The 13,371-nt window shown below is 36.0% G+C and overlaps 1 protein-coding gene across 1 annotated transcript in view; it reads right to left on the bottom strand.

Moving 5' to 3' along the window:
• TRHDE (thyrotropin releasing hormone degrading enzyme) overlaps positions 1-13,371 on the bottom strand; it is a 214,615-nt gene that overhangs the window by 129,958 nt on the left and 71,286 nt on the right. The window lies entirely within an intron of this gene.

The following is a 13,371-nucleotide window of genomic DNA, read 5'->3' as shown; positions in this document are numbered from 1 at the left end:
TTATTGATAATTAGTAGAAGATGCTTTCCTGTAACAGAACACCATTTAAAGATTCATGCAAACTTTAAGGAACAAGACAACAAGAAAAAGTGACAGCTCCATTAAAAACCATTATGCCAAACAGTAGTTATTATAAGAAATATATAAACTGGCTGCTAATAAAGAACTACTGATAGCATTAGTTATCAGTAGTTAGATAGATTAAAAATCTAAACTGGTTCCTGAAAAACTTTATTTTCTGTTCTGCTTATTTGGTGTATGACAGAGGAGATTGTGCAGGAAAATCATGTTTTCCTTGTATATAGTTTCATCCCTTTCTTTGAAAGTTCTTCCGAACATCGCAGGCCTAGGTGAAAGCTCACTGAAGTCAATGGATGCTTTCCAACTGCATTCAGTATTAAAACAAAACACCACTAGCAGACCGGAACGGGTACCTTCAGACACTTTGAAAAGCCTGATCTTCAGAAAACACTAAACATACATCTTCCGAAAACTCTGTCACATACAGATATCTCACTCTTGGCAATTAGGAACTAGGTACCCTAATTGTCTATCTTTTTAATTATTATGTTTATTATTATTTACACTACCTTTACAGTATTCTCATATCTTCTCTTGCTATAGGGGAATTATTTAAATACACTAACAGTCACAAAAAAACAGGAGGACAGTCACACCACCAAGAAACTCTTGACTAACATTGCCGTTTACTCAAATGCTTATGCCGGTACCCATCAGTTTTTATCTGTGGGAATACACTGAAAATATCCTGCTATAAGCTTGACACTTACCAACCTACATGGACGTTATTCTGCAGAGTTAATGCAAAGGTCTAAAACTGCTTGCCATTATTTCAGTCAAATCAAATGGCTTGTTGCAGACCCTGAGGAGAAATCACTGACACACAGCAGTTTACTGCTGTTTTTTTTTTTTTTTTATTGCTTCTTATTGCAGTGAAAAGTATTACTTAACACTAACTGACATAAAGAGTGGCTGGATTTCCAGAGTGTTTGATATGAACAGCAGAGGCTTAATGCAATGCAAATATTAAAGGTTCCAAGAGGGAAAAAATGTGGGAGAGAAAGCTATTAGGAAGGGGGGGAAAGAGGGAAGAATAAGCACTAATATAAAAGGAAAAACTTTGCTATTTTTTCAAGCAACTGAGCCTTTTGTTGTTGGCTAGTTTATTGTTTAATAAAACGAAACAAGCTGATGATTTGGACATGTATATTATTAAATTGCTTTCAATCTTCATAACCCCAACCTATAAATCATTGCTTTGTTATTTCAAAGTGTATCAAATGATTCAATGTTGAACTAAAAAATGAACGTAATGCCCCACAGAGGTTGAATTATGTATCACTTTGGTTGTATTGATCATGGCATGAACAATGCCTTTCCTTTAAATAACACCTGCACGGATCATTATGAATCACTGCGTAGTAACAAGCAAAGGAAAAGATCTCTCATGAAGTTTCTAGTAAGTAAAAACATAATACCGGTCTTGCATAAAACTTTTTTCCCACTCCTGAGTCTAATGTTATGTTCTAAAATATCCTTAGCACACTACGTCAAAAAGATACATGGAACAAACCGAGGCACAGGCTGAAACGAAATTAAGTTTCTGCTATGCCAAGGTACAGTGCCAGCACACAATGCGCTTCTCTTACAGAATGTACACCACATATCAACAGAGTAAACACACTCCTTTTCTCAATACTGACATATTTGGAGAGCAGAAAAATGAGAAAGATTTCTGTAGCCTTCATAAGTACTGTTTCTAACGTAAATACTAAAAGCACTGACGTGATGGAGAATTGCCAGCAGCCATTTTCCTAACACGATAGTTAATAGAGCATGAGGACATAGCTGAAAACAACATGCCACTGATTACTGAACACTTCCAGTATGAATAGTGATGTAAAGAAAATGAGCAAGTGCCACTGCCATATTCCTCTTTTTCATTGCAAAACCACAGTGCAGGTAAGCAGAAAACTCCCCAAATCCATTCTATTTATTGTAATAATGTGGTAAAACAAATCTATTCATCTGCCATATATAATACAAAACTGCTTTGCATTACAGTAATAAAGACATCAATGTTTTTGTTAGTAAAACACTATATACTTGAATTTACCTCCTTTGTTTCCTTTGAAGGAAGATTGTATTCACAGGCAATGGGCACATTTAAGAACAGAAAGTACAAACAGGAATTTTGGGAACATGAGCCTGCTCATTACTAATACCAATGTCCCAAAGATACACATCAGAATATCCCACTTGAAGATAAAATTACAATATAGCTAGATATACACATGCACTACATCTGAAGACAATGTTTCTGTGGAGACTATCTAAGTTTTTAGCATCACTTCTCCTCTCTCTTCCAGTGTAAGATGAAGAAATATGAATGGACTATCTTGAAACAAAAAATCATTTAATATCAAGGCATCTCTTGAGATGCCATTTTTAGGTCTTGCTGTTTATTCTAACTCCTAAAGTAAAGTTTCTCTTATATTCTTATGCAAATTCTTTCGATAATATTACATCAGGATAAATTCCTACTATCTTAGTAAAAATATTTGCTCTCTTTGTGCTTATTTTGTTAATTTAAATAAAATAAATTATTAATACTTTGCCAGCAAAAAGCCAACAAAAGCCAGCATGTACCTTTTCACCAGTTCATTTCATACCAAAAGAATCAATAACTTTCTGTAACATATCACATGATACAGCACAGAAAAATTTTATATCCAATTCTAAAGAAACAGATGGCTCAACCATTACATTCTCATTCAGGCGCATACTCACTTGCGCCTACGGATGTAGCCACTTAAATTAAGCCTTGTTACAGAATCCACATTCACCCTTACAAGAGGCTCCCAGGAATACCCAGATGGACCAGTTGGACCAAAAGGTAAAAGTCAAAGTTGAAGTTCTTGGGATATTTAGATATCCTAGAGGGATTTAACTAAGTGAATTTGCTCCTTCACTCGTTCCAGATCAGCATGGATACAGGCTGCCAGCAGTGTACTGTGAACAGTTATCTGTTGCAGGTGAAAAAACACAATGAAAAGCAGGAGTTCATGAATCCGACAGAAGAATCAACCTTCTCTGCATAGTATTCTGGATTTCCCATAGTCTTTGCGGTATCAGGACCCGAACCTTTAAGAAGTTTAGCTCTGCAGACACAGGAAGGTTGAGCAAAGGGCTCCACAGAAGCTCACGTTCTGTTTTGCAGAGGCAAATAGTATTATGTCATTGTATAAAGAGTATTTTTTTTCCTAAGCATCTTGGGCTCAGTTATTACTGAACTCCATATAGCTATCAGCAGGAAAACAAAAAAAAGGGGGGCAAAAAGAAAAGAAATAAGCTTAACAGAAAAGTAGACTAGCTGAAAGCTCCACTAGAGTTGAAATACTCTGGAAGCACAGAAAACTACAGGAAGAGATTTAGATAGTACTTCATTCTGCATCTGAAAGCAATAGGTATTAGTGAAGAGAAAGATAGTAATTAGAGAGTAGCCTTATTTCTGACAGTTGTGGTTTCAGATACACTTGATGTGTTGAATAGTTTCAATTAACTCAGAGAGTAAAACCCAAATACGAAAAGGTATTATAGAAACGGAAGAATACTGCAGTTCACATAAAAATGAAACTCTAGAAAGAAATGTTTTTCCTCTGAAGGTACAAAAGAAGTGAGACACTATAGAGAAGGTGGTAACTGATACAAACTAAACCACATTACTGGAGTTTGTCAAGGAGCTAGTAAGAGCTGAGAGTAGAGCACATTGTGAAAGAACCTGGGAAAATATTTCCAAGTAGACTACTGGAAGATTCAGAATTAAGGAAGAATAAAGTCTAGCAAGCAACAGGAGTCATCCAGTCCAGAATAATGTTTACAGAGATTAGACATTTCTCTGACACATCAAGTAAAACTGATAATCCAATAATCCAGCAGAAAAGAAACCTGAAACAGAAAATCATGCAGAGCTCAAAGTACACATGGGGCTGTACATACAGGGACCATCCAGTGTGTGAGAAGAAATACTGGAATGGTGATGGATTAAACCTTCTTGCTTCATTGATGGAGTGTGCATATGCTGTTGACAGCAACACCAATTCAGATTAGCTGTTGCTGGATACTGTTATGATATACAAATGCCCTACAATATAGAATTGACATGCTTTTGCATAAAATAAGCCTTATAGTTTGCTTAAATCATATTTAAGCCAAGTTTGGGTCAAAATTAGATAGAAGGATTTACAAGTAACTTTCAAAACAGACAACACTGTAACGAATGCTTCTCAAAGTTCCCACCAAATAAAAGGGAGGAAAAAAGCTATGCTTAATATATTTACACTGATATCACATCCCTGTTCAGCTGGCTCTCACAAGGGGGCAATCAGGGTTTTGGTCCTTGTGCATACCTTTTGTTTCAGGTTATCTCTATCATTGAAAAACTATTCAGAAGTTCTTGCCACAGAATTCATCCAAAGGAGAGAACTTCTTCACAGAGCACTTTCAGGTGTGCTCCTCCACTCACTCTTAGATCTTCCCATTCCTGGATGTCCCTTGGTTAAAGCACCACAGATTTTAACCAATCTCACTTTTGAAGTGTTCCTGGGATCTAAACAGACTTAATCTTTCATCCTGACTCATTCTGTTTCCTCTTTATCCCAGAGACAGTCTGGCCATTCTTCTTAATAGTGCCTGTTTACCTCCTTAGATATGCAAATATCTGTTTGTTAGACTAGAAATTATCTTCCATATTAAAATGGCTGATAAACAGTTTCTTATTTCAATGACTTCAATGCGAGGATAAAAAAATATCCCCCTCTGTTTGGTAATTCATTTGCATTTTTCACTGTTATCTGACTTCTACTAAAGCTTGCATTCTGTATCAATCTGTACTACATTATACAAAATCTAAATAAAATACACATGCATCTCATTACTGGCTCGTAACTGAGACTATACACAACATTAATTAACCACTTTGGGATGGCAGTGGGCTTGCAATGACTCATCCCAAACCTTCTTCTCTTAAACACACTGTAAAAGTCTCATTGTTTTAGAAATCAGAGGATCTAACAATTCTGAGCAACGAAGTTAAAAAAGGCACCTCTGCATCAACAAGAACCAATGTAAAATTGAAATATTTTTTATTGCCTACAAGGGGAGATATTTCGAGAGACAATTAATGTCAAAAATGTCTATGTTAGATGAAGAGGCAAAATTCTGGTAGATGCTATTTGGAACAGTTAAACATTTATCTTACAACGGCACAGGTAAGATATTAAGTTTTACATACACAACACTTCATCTAGGAAAAAACAGGAATAGAGAGGCTGATGAGGTTTTGATCAACTTTGGAACAATCATAAAATGCCAAGCTAAAGCTAAACAAAAAAGCATAAAAGACACTCAGTGGAAGTACTGTACAGGAATAGCTGCACAGACAGCAGCTAATGCACAAAGCAGCACAAGTAAACCACAATGAGCTTGTCAGCATTATCATCATACCTAGCCTACAAGGAAGATACTGAGATTCCTTGGAACGATAGATTATGCAACCAAATTTGTGCCAAATGTAGTTTTTTAGATCAGCAACTACTGTGCTACTGTGAGAACCCATTTAAGAACATGAGGAAAAGTTCTTGAAAAGGCAACAAAAAATTTTAAGAGTTAAATAAAGAGATCTCCCACACCATTTCAAAAACAGTATGACAGGAAATACAAAACTAATTGCTGTGTAACTTTAAGGTAGTATCAGTGAAAGCTCCAACCAGCACAGGGTTAAAACTAGAGACCAATGTCATGGGCGCTAACAAAAACTTCGAAGTCAATACTCAAGCAGATAAGGGACTTTAAATTTAGTCCATAGGGTAACATAGACAACCTGCTTCAGAGAGACCCTTTTTTGGTTAAAAAAGGTCACCAGACCTCCCTTTTTCTCCAGAGGATACAGAGACTGTTGCTACAAATGTATGAACTTCAGTTGAAACCTTTGTAGTTTCAGCAAATCAGACAAGCGCTCTGGATTATTTGACAGATACACAGAGAACAAAATCCAGAGCTACACACTGTCCATACCAGTAACAAAAAGGTTGTCAGAGAAAATATGGCCTGTGTTTGCCAGACAACAGAAGCCTTTCAGAAACTGATCAATGCTGTTAGGATAGGATGGCCGAGGCAGCATATTGCTGTCACACTAGATAAATATTTACTGGGGATAAAGAGGCAATACTTTCTCTACTTTCCAAAAAGAATTAAGAAATGAGGAAAATAACTAGGCAACAATTGAAACAAACTTAAGCAATCACTCTTGAGACAACACAAAGAATTAATCACCACTCACAGGTACAATACAAGTATAAATTTATAGTAGACTCATAAATCTGAATAAATCAGAGATTAATTGTACATTGTTCCTAAATTTGGTTAGAGAGTGAGTTTGGTTAATAAACTGTTAAATGACTGGTGAATTTCTGTCATATCAGTGCCAAATTTTAATTGTAAGGGGGTTTTGCTTTCCAGAAAAATTATCACAGGGAGGGCTCTGTCAAAGTCCCTGTTCTGCTCAGAAGTTGTAGAAACATCAGTGAGGAGAAGGCACTTTGGACTTAAGGTGATGAACACAGTATGTATTTCCAACTTAGATCTGTGGGCTAATTGCAGCCTCCAAGGCACTTTTTTGGCTCATCAGTACTGAAAGGCAAAGTATAATGTTCGTCTGGAGGTTATGTGCCTTCTAATTTAAAGCTTACCCATTGAGGAACCACATACTAGCCAGCTAGGAGACTCACATTTTAAACGGCCAGCTCTTTCCACCTCCTCATTCTCCTAAGTGAAACATTTTTTTCGTAATTTTAATCCCTTTGATCTTTAAAAAGGGACGGGGACAAAGGCATGACTGGAGTCAGGAGATTTATCTGACAGATGAAGGAGGAACTGAAGGCAGAGGACATGCAAGTGCCCACATCTTTTTGAAAGCTTCTCTAGACAAATGCATCCCCAGAGCATTAGTTGTTTTAGCTAGCCAGGAGTATATATTAGGAATATATTTAACATACAAAGATATACTGGAGGGACTAAAAGATTGACCCTTGTGTCCATTATCATCACATGGTCAAGTGTGTATATTTTCATGTTTCATTAAGGGGTCATGGAGTACAGGTTACAGAGTCAGGGCTGTTATCTATCCTTAACAATTCCATAGCTTAACATCTACACAGAACACTTTTTTTTTAACACTTAATTACATAAGAAATACTGAATGACATTCCTGATTTACTGGATGACTCACTTTCAATTCTTTTATTTGTGTTTTGCATCAAGTTGCCTTCGAACGGAAATGGGAATTAATCTAAAAATGCAGGGCAACAGTATTTTTTAAATGAGTTTAATAAAACAATGTGGAGTATGCTATAGAGATGAGAAAAATATAATCCTGTGTTCATTTAAAATGAACCGACTGATTATCTAAAGTACTATCAATTAGAGACATGTGATGACATCTCAAAATTCCACCCTACTGATACTTAAAAAAGGATCACAGTTCTGTGAAATCCTTTGGGGAAGCAGACAAGGAGTTTTAAGCAGGCTATGAGTGAAGACAAGGATTTTGTTCTGTTCTGCTCTCTAAATTCTTTCTTCTCAGCAACCACATTTTCCTAGACATGACCCACAGAAACTCTACCGCATGCTAGCAACTTCAGTGCAAGTTGCCCCACAGTCTGCAGATGGGTTTCTCTCCTCAGAACCTCTCTCTTCCAGCACAGTCAACATTCCCACCGGGAAATGACTCCAGACATACAAAAATGGTACTGGTCAGCTCTTGACAGAGAAACAGGCTTGGAGAGAGGTCAAGCCAGGCAGGATAATAAAGACATAACTACAAGACTATTGTGAAAGATAAAGCAATAACAGCAATAACTTCAACATCTAATAATCTGTAATACAGAATTATCTATATCTGGAGTTACAATAAAGCCATTCTGTTGATGTATCACCCATCACTGTTACCTATAGGGTATGAATTAAACAGATTGCTTCAGTCAGTATTTCCTTTATGATTTTTGAAGTAGTAAACCTCAGTCTCTCGTATTTAGTTTTGGATCTAAATTGAAAAAGAACAGTCAGCTTTCTTGTTTTTTCAACTCCATGTTGAACAAGCCATGGAACTGAAGAGAATAAATCAACATTACTTTAAAAACTTAAATCTTCCAACAGCATGAAAAGCTATACCTACCCAAAACTGATAAAGCACTTCAACAATCTCTGTTTTCTGGGGCTTAGCAAATTACATTTCCAGGTTTAATAGTGTGACATTCTTTGAAACTTCAACAGTAATTGTAAACTGTTTGAATATTATTAATTTAAATTGCCATTAAAGAACACAGATCAGTTAGGCCGCAAAAACCCGCTATAACGTGGAATTCAAATTTCAAAAGAGGGTATTTTACATTTAAAAATCTCTAAAATTAAAAAAAAAATGTTAAAATAAACATGGAACCTCTGTAATGTCCAAATGATTTTTTTCTGTATTCAACAAGCATAACAAGTGCAGATAAACAAAAGGGCTATTCCTACCTTCTCTCCAGATATTTTGTGTTTCACAAATTTCAAAACAATAAACAAATAGCTGAGAAGTTAGCATGGAACACCAGAAAAACACAAAAACGAGCTAAAAAAGACTCAATTACTGCTGAGGAAACTAAGATTCACTCCTGAAGGAACTAAAAGGTACTATCTCAGAGTACCAATAAACGTGGCAGGAAAAGCTGAAGGGTATTGCCAGAAGGCTTGAGAGACATGGTTGAAGTGGATGAGAAAAACAGAAAGGCAACCTGAGACACAAGACAAAGAAATGAAAAATTTGGTTGGGACTGTTGATAAGTAATGCCTTAGAAGCTGAGGAAATGTTGTCAAAGAGACTATGAACACAAATGAGGGGATGAAGAAAAGAGAGAGCAAGCGACTGTAGAAAGTGAATATGAGATTAATTTTGAGTACATGATTTAATTACATTTATTTCAAGACACCTTGTTAGGACACACTTGCAACTCTTCAGATTCATTCCAGTAAAGGTTTGGATATCTTCAATGTGTATGATAAAAGGAAACATAAATCCCTTGAAAAATCCCACTATTTCCACTGCTCAAGTACAAAGAGTTGAAGTAACAATGAAAGTGCATGATGAGTTGAAATAACTTACTTTAACAACTTTTGGTTATTAACTAGCGATGTCAACACTACAGACATTCTTGTATTCTACCCCTTTGTAGGACTTTACATGACCAAAAGAGTTGCAGAGTTGTTCTCAGGGACTCTAGAAATCAATATAAGCTTGGGAGAACAGTAGCTTGAGGATTACTGAAGGAAAAGCTTTACAGGGTAAGCAGTATTTGAGAGACAATTATATACAAAAGGGAGTGACAAAGAGAATTCAATGTCTACACAAGCATCAAAGACGTGGAAAGAAAAAAATAGCAGTGAAATAAGCTGGACTAGCAACAGAGACCATATAAAGGAAATGATTGAGCAAAGGTAAAGTGAAGGTAAAATAGACAGAAATTTAGTGCAACCAGTCACACGTACCATGTAACAGAAGTTGAGAATATCCCGACCAGCCCTTTTATTAGCAACAAGAAAGAGAATAGAACAGACATGATATTTTCTTCTCCTTAAAGAACACTGCTTGTCCCCATACTATCTTGTCCATCTTCCATGTTACACTATGGCATTGAGAAGACAAGGAGATAAGTGCCCTCAGACTAGCCCACTGAATACAACTTTTCTAATTACATAGAATCCTTTCCTTGGAATAGAATTCCATTCCCTCCATCATAGATTTAAAAATTAAGCTTAAATTAAAGTTATATTAAAGAATCATAACAGAGTTAGGTTTACAAACTTCATCTAAACTTGATAACCTATGAATAATTTACATTAAAATAATATAGCTTTCATTTTCAAGTGCTGCCTTTGTGAAGATTTTTTTCTTTTAGAATCATAATTTCTCCATATTATCTTGCTTCACTATTACTCACAGAAAAAGCAGTTTTCTATCTTTAAAATAAAAGATTCCAATAAAAGTTTTTGCTGCATCAATCATGTTTGAATTTAGAGTTTGATAGCGTACATGTGCATTCCCTTTAGAAAATGTAAGGAAAACTTGCACAAAATAACTATCACAAAGTCAATCTGAAAACAGAGAATAGTATGCTAGATCTTTGTCAAAATCACGTTAAACAGGTCATTCCTTGCTCATACAGATACTCTAAGTTCTTACATAAGAGTCATAGAGGCAAGTGTTTGAACACAGTATCTGTAATTTGGTATAATCCCTTAGAGGCCATATGCCTTCCTATACAGCCTTTATATTATATAAATATGTAGTGGCAATTTATCCAAATAATATACTGAGCATGGTATGAAGATTACTGCTAAGGCTCTTCTAAAATTACAAGCTTGCCTGTCAGCACAGCAGCAGTCCATTCTGACATAAGATATACAATGTAAGAGTTAAAAAAGCAAAACATAGGAAAATATGCTATTAATAGAAGCCACCGTAGATACGTGAATGAAGTTTATGAATTTTATAAACAAGAGCTAGAGATATTTTTTCTTCCTACCTTACTTGAAGCTACCAGCATATTGACACTACTACTCAAGGATGCTGGTGGGGAGAAATAAGGGAAGCCTGACAGAAGAAGCCAATGTTATTCCTCACCCAGCTCATTAGTTCAAAAACTGAGAATCTCAAAGACATAAAAGAAAGACAAGAAGGCAAATTGAGACGACAGATGTAGGAAAAAGACTCCAACTCACAAGTCTGCTATCATACAGTTTCCTAATCATATTTTCCCATTTTATTCCTACTGTTTCACAAATGCCTGAACACACAGGACTTTCGGCAAACTGATTCTTCAGCAAAGTGTTAGAGATTAATCCAAGAGGTAACTTGGATAACTTTATACCTACAATCTAAATTTGATAAGGACACAAATTCATGGCATAATGACTACAGGAAAGAGTAAAGTATCACATACTCAAGAAACTGATGGCTAATGGTTTGTTTCATATGATGGAAAAATAATTTCAATAATTGATTTTGAATTAAAAAGAGGACAAGGCACAAAACAACAACCAATATAGGATCAGGATTTAATATTCCTTGAATATAAAAACTCTTCTTGTTTTGGCTCCTATGAACACCGTTCAGATTGCACAACTCAATATGCACCATGAAAGAGTTCCTAAAGACTTTAATAATAACAGGTAGAGTACTCTCACAGTCCTGTAGTACAGTTAGTCAGCCACTACCCCAAGTCATCAAATCATCTGCAGTGAAAGTATGTGATATTCATGCTGAGGTCTAGGAACCAAGTTCTCCTTTACGCTGAAAACATCATCTCCTCCTCCCTGAAAATCCTCTATAAAACAGCCTTAATGAAACAGTAGTTTAAATTTGTGTGTGTGTTTCCTAGGCCCTGGAACAATGTATAACAGTGTTGATTCAAATATGAATCAGATCTAATAGGACTAATGACTTGCTTAAAGCAAATGATTAAGTACTTGGCAGATCAAAGCCTAACACTTCACTGTCATCTGAGAATGCAAATGACATACACAGAAAAGGATGAAGAAAAGCAAAAAAGAATTGGGGGATTCTTTCATAGCATAAGCATTAGAAATCTACTGGTTTAAATGAAATAATGATAATGGTATCATTGGAGGAGCCATTCCCATACCTCATGGCTTTACTTGATGAGGGGCACACTACAGTACTTATATAGGAACATGGCTTAGTTTGGTTTGGTTTCCATGCTATTATCTTGGTACCCCCCAAGAAGGTATTTTACTTTTAAGAACAATTTTTTTTCTCTCCCATTTAGCAAACATTTATTTCCTGTCTGCATTTGAAATAGAGCTAAAACAAGCAGGGTTGTTTTTGTTTAACACCTTCAAAGGTGCTGAACCTCCTCTGGCTATCTGGAATAGAAACACAAAGCTGTGACTAGTTCTTTATGGATATTCCAATATTAATTTTAGTTTTCTTCAAGGCTTCAATCACTGTTTAGAAGTACAATGCATCTTTCTTCAAAGATGACAGATAAGGTACTGCACTCGCATTAGCATATGTGATCTCAGCACATTCCTTGCACTCTGCTCTACTTGGGAGTTCAGTTTGATGTCAGCTGGCAAGTATTAACAGTGATGACCAAAGATAGTCATCCCTAAACACAAATTACTAGGGACTTCAAGAAAACCAGCTAGCCTGCCAGCATGATGGAATGAAACACAAATTTATCAAAAGGCAGTTTTGTGTCTTGCCATAGTTATCTGCTATATAATGAATTGCTATTTCATTTACGAGTGGATATTCAATGTTGTAGTGACAAAACAAATTTAAGTGAATGGAGTAATTTGCCTGACAGTGTTGAAGAAACAAGATTATAACTTACCATTTGAAACCTTCCAGCACTTGAAGTAACCAATGAAAAATTTCTAAAGCATCCCATCTCTTTAAGATCCTGAGGAGCACATTAATTCATTTGATATTCAATGTGCTACATACCCTCCTTTTTCCATAGATATTTTCCCTACATTATGTATTAGTTATTGTCTAATAAATATATGGGTTAGCTTCATTTGAAAATGAATATCCGAACACAATGAATCAATTATACACATTTTATAATCCAGAGAAATGCATGGATTATAAAAATACATTCTAGCAATTATTGAAGAAAGGCAAGGAACCTTCTTGATACCCAGTTATCATGATTTGCTACTCGGGCCACACACAAGAAAACCCTCTGACAATGGCGAACGCTGTCATTCCTAGAAATTCCACCTCTCAAAGTGCTTTTTTGGGAATCAAAGAAATGTCTCAGCTTGTGTCAGGATGCATTCTGATCAGAATAATACAGCTGAAATCGTAGTTAAGGGAGTATCTTCAGGAGCCTAGATCTCTCTAATGACTTCTCTCCTTGGCCTGCAGAAAATCCAAGTTTCTCCAGACATTTTGGCCTCACAAGATCTCTGCTGAAACAGATCTTCCCGGTCACCAACAAAGGCTGTCATCTAAGAGGTAGCACTGTACATTCCAGCATCTCTTCCAATTCATCTTACTGTGTGAGTCCTTCTGTTTCCTAGCACTTTAATTATAATTTCTCCCTTGATCAAACCTTTTTATTCCCTTTTTGCTCTTATCAGACTATTGGCTTTCACATCCTTCAGGGTATTTTGCACCGCCTCAATTTATTATGCTTAGATCCTGAAAGGGACTAAACAGAGAGCTAAACAGAGAAATGAACCTTGTGTGCTTCCACAAGGAGGAAGCAGTGGTGTCATCATTCC

Source organism: Rhea pennata, chromosome 1, assembly GCF_028389875.1.
Source record: "Rhea pennata isolate bPtePen1 chromosome 1, bPtePen1.pri, whole genome shotgun sequence".
NCBI classification, from domain to species: domain Eukaryota; kingdom Metazoa; phylum Chordata; class Aves; order Rheiformes; family Rheidae; genus Rhea; species Rhea pennata.
Note: the sequence above shows the minus strand (reverse complement) of the source record. Positions and strands in the feature narration are given on the sequence as shown.